General features: G+C 40.0%; 1 protein-coding gene across 3 annotated transcripts in view; it reads left to right on the top strand.

Annotated features, from left to right (window-relative positions):
• Positions 1 to 4,121: 4,121 nt before the first annotated feature.
• The window catches only part of LOC129766525 (serine-rich adhesin for platelets), a 58,845-nt gene continuing 58,627 nt past the window's right edge, over positions 4,122 to 4,339 (top strand). For 2 of the 3 annotated variants that reach the window (XM_055767094.1, XM_055767104.1), the window contains exon 1: positions 4,123 to 4,339. This exon is cut by the window's right edge and continues 882 nt beyond it. The gene's annotated coding sequence lies outside the window, so the exon portion shown is untranslated. The other variant, XM_055767098.1, reaches the window with a different exon arrangement.

Consider the following 4,339-nt stretch of genomic DNA (forward strand, 5'->3'; position numbering starts at 1 on the left):
TAAGAACTTACCAATTAATCCAACCTAGAACGAAACTCAACCACGAATGAAATAAACGTCAGTGGTGTGAAAACTTTTCTGCGTTTCCCATAACAACAAACAATCGGTGTGACCCTCGATCGATTTTCGACTTTGACAGTTCAGCCCAACGAGTGAAAGTCTTTCACAAATTGGGCTAAGAGCTTAGTGCAACGAGTGAAATTCGACTGTATATATATATATATATATATATATATATATATATATATATATATATATATATATATATATATATATATATATATATATATATATATATATATATATATATATATATATATATATATATATATATATATTCTTATAAGTTCTAGCACAAAATAAAACCTACACTCTTCATGAAACCGGATACAAACGAAGAATGTGAAAATGACTGGGGAGCAAACAAGAGTAAACATTAGAAACAATAACGGAAATTTCCATTATATACTCACTTCAATCACAATTATATTTCGACTTCCTACAAAATCTGCTTCTCTGACCGTCCATGTTTGCTTTCTCCGCGCGAATAAACTCGACAGAACAAAATAAAAATCAACGATATCGTGCTTGCTTCCATCGAAGAGATGCAACTTGTTTATAATCAACGTATTGTGTTTTGTTTATAAACAGAACACAGTAGACTTTCAAGATGGCTGCAGAGCGGTTTTAGCAGATTGGCCCACCTAGTAGAAATACTTCTATACATCTTGGCTCCATCAATTCTGAAAAGTGGAGCACGAAGCTCAATGCTGTCAACGCAAATACATGTCAGCTGAGGGTGGGGAACATAACTTGATATTTGAATAGTAGCATCTAAAACATAGAGTCTTATCATGGGGCTAGTTTTTCTCCGATTCGTTCGATAGATATTCAGAGCAAACAAAAAATATTTGAAATTTTCAGTCAGTGTATCATTTTAGACCCGCTCACCGACTGTCAGCGCTCTTTAAAAAGTGGCATCTCTGGTGTAGTGATCCCCGATAATCGTTCGATTAATCGATTAATCGAATACTTCCTACAGAAATCGAATATTAATCGAACGAATACTGCGCAACCAATAATCGAAGCGAACGAATAATTTACGTCGATTAATCGATCCAAACCCAGAGAAAAAAAACGTACGGTCGCTGCAGTTTTATCCCGAAAATCAATCATTATCTTTGACGATCCCCTAACTGGTCAACGAAGCTCAATGCCGTCAACGCGAATTGAGCTTCGTTTACGAGTCTAAGGGAGCGTGAACGATAATAATTGATTTTCAGGCGGGATGAACACTTTTTGACGTAGGACTACGTCTAACCGGAAGATATAGGGGGTGAAATGGAAATCTAGGCACTGAACAAGTAGGAAAAAATGCAAGATGGAAGATGGAACGCTTATAACTCGAGCATTTCTCAATAGATCGCAAAGGTTTTTGCATCAATTGATAGGAAATATATCTACGCATCTATCATAATAACATTTCATTTTTCTTGAGATAAATAATTGAATAATTGTAAAATATCAAGCATTGTCAAAATGCACTATGTGCCCATTTTTGATTGGTCCATTTTGTGCTCCTCAAATCGTACCGACCAAAACGGGCAACAAGAGCAGCAGCGAAATAGAATGAAGCACGATTGGAAAGAAAAAAGAAAAAAATTAACGAAACATTGGTCGCAGTCTCACACATGCGTAATTCTCTAGCCAGCCAGTCTGCTTAAAAATCCCCGCTCCGCTGCCGTAACGATCATTCTCATTCAAACCGTACACCACATCGGTTCGCATCACAACACATCAACAAACCAACCCAAGCAGCCATGTCTGGAAATAGTAAAGGAGGAAAAGTGAAGGGAAAGGCAAAATCCCGCTCGAACCGTGTTGATCTGGAGTTCCCCGCAAGGGTAGCTAGGCCGAGCGCGTTAGGACCAGTGCACCAGTCCACCTAGCCGGCGTTATATAGTTTCGGCCGCCGAAGTGATCGAGTTAGCCGGCAAAGCTGCTCGCGACGATAAGAAAACCCGCATTCGGAACAGAATACATTCGGTTCGGTGGACATCAAGACAACAGGCAGTTGCAGCGAGTGGCGAGTGGCAAACGCAATCGCAAAACGGCATCAGGTAGCAGAAGAAAAAAGTTTGTTCTTTATACAAACTGCTTTGGTGGCAAATCCAGAACAAGGCGGCATCGAAGGCGTTCGAAATGGTTTTTTTTCAAAACCACGAGTACTAAGTTTTCTAAATTGGAACCATTCCATAAAACAAGGCGCTTTTCAGGGCCATTAAACCTTCCAAAAAAGAGTTTAGGAAATACAGTTCAATGCTTTCTAAAACAATATCCAAAATAATAATAAAACACAAATTGATTTTTTCATAATTTGTTTGCCAGAATATGATGAGTATGTGAATTTGGAAGTTGTTCTGAGCTTATTGATTTTCACCGATTCTTAAATTGCTTCTAGATTGAAAGTACAGTAATTTACACTTATCTCGACATTTAGCTAATTGGACGGACCTGTATTGCGACATATTTAGTTGGACTTTTCTGTAAACATAGAGTTCGGGGTCCAAATTATGAAATTATGAATTATGAGTGGTGGTAATGCGACGTGCCATTGAATGTAATTTACTGTAAAATATGTCACAAGCTGGATGGGAAGAAATTTTCCAACTGTGAAAGCTGTGGCGAGTGGCAAATGCAATCGCTAAACAGAAAGGTTTAGCCGAACAAGATGGGGATATCGAGTGATAACAAAACAATAAACTCTTTAGATTGAAGATAATTTTGTGATCCTGAAAAGGACCCTTTTTAGCCTGCATGTGAATCCAACGAGCGAACAAGTCGTAATGAATGTATTTTTTTGCCATCGCTCCCTTTTAACGCTCATTCGTTCGTCTCGTTGGACTCGCCCCTCTGGCTGAGTCTGCCGATTTGTCTCTATCCTGTGAGTGTGTACCGCTAGAGTATAAAACACGCGGACCCCAAAAAAATATCTTATTTTCTTTCAAACCGTAAACCCGTGTGGTTGTACGGCATCGACATCGTGGACGTAACAAAGGAGGACAAGTTAAGGGAAAGGCAAAGTCTCACTCGAACCGTGCAGGTCTCCAGTTCCCTGTTGGTCGCATTCACTGATTGCTCCGCAAGGGTAACTAGGCCGAACGGATTGGTGCCGGAGCACCAGTATACCTAACAGCGATTATAGAGTTCCGGCCGTCGGAGTGCTCGAGTTGGCTTGCAAAGCTGCTCACGACAATCAGAAAACCCTCATCAAGAACAGAGCAACTTCGGTTCGGCGCTCATCAAGGCAACAATTAGTTTCAGTGAGTGGCAAAGTGTTTCTCCGGCACGTTGCATTAAATGTAATTTACTGAACAACATGTCACAAGCTGGATGGGAAGAAATTTTTCAACTGTGAAAGCTGTGGCGAATGACAAACGCAATAGCTAAACAGGAAGGTTTAACCGAATAAGATGGGAATATCGAGTGATAACAAAAACACAACACCAAAGGTTCTTTTCAGAACCATCAACATATTCATAAAGAGTAAACAGTAAATCCATTTTTCAGGTAGATAGGTAGGTATTCACGTAGGAGAAGAAAATAAAACAAAATATTTAACATATATATTTAACAAAAGCTGTCCCCTTTGTATAGTCCTACGTCACTCCGGTTATGTCCCCGACATTACCCACCCGTCTTTTTGATTCCAGATGGCTTTCTAGAAAATGAGAAATATTATTCTAACGAATTATTTCTCTCAGTGTAACGATTAATCGATTAATCGATTATTTGAGGCGATTAATCGTATCGAATAACAAACTACTGAAAAGTATTCGATTAGCTGATGAACGATTAATTTAAAAAATCGGGGATCACTACTCTGGTGGCATTTAAATGGAAGTCATTCAAGTCGTTTTGACGTTTCTCCGCTTTGTTTCTTATTTTCTCTCTTCCTCTCTCTCTCTCTCTCTCTCTCTCTCTCCCAAACGACGTTGCTTCAAACGGTTAAATGCGTAGTTGTTAAACTTGTTAGCCGCTCTTGTTTCTCTCTCCCTCTCCCAAAGAGGCTCGAGATGTGTATCAACCGCAAGCACACGGAGGGACAGAGCACGGAATCGTCGTCGTCGTCGTTGTCGTCAGTCTTCGGTGCTGTCGAGCGGGAGTTGGTGCGGTCGACTCGTCTGGCAGGGTTTTGTGAACGAGGACCAGTGAGTGAGTGCAAACGCAAAAAAAAGAACCATATATTGAATCATCATCGTCATCATCAGTTCGAAGGGACGCTTCCGTGCTGGTGGGTATTGTTGGCACGAAACACGAAGAAGAACATATAATTCCA

Source organism: Toxorhynchites rutilus, chromosome 1 (assembly GCF_029784135.1).
Source record: "Toxorhynchites rutilus septentrionalis strain SRP chromosome 1, ASM2978413v1, whole genome shotgun sequence".
NCBI lineage: Eukaryota > Metazoa > Arthropoda > Insecta > Diptera > Culicidae > Toxorhynchites > Toxorhynchites rutilus.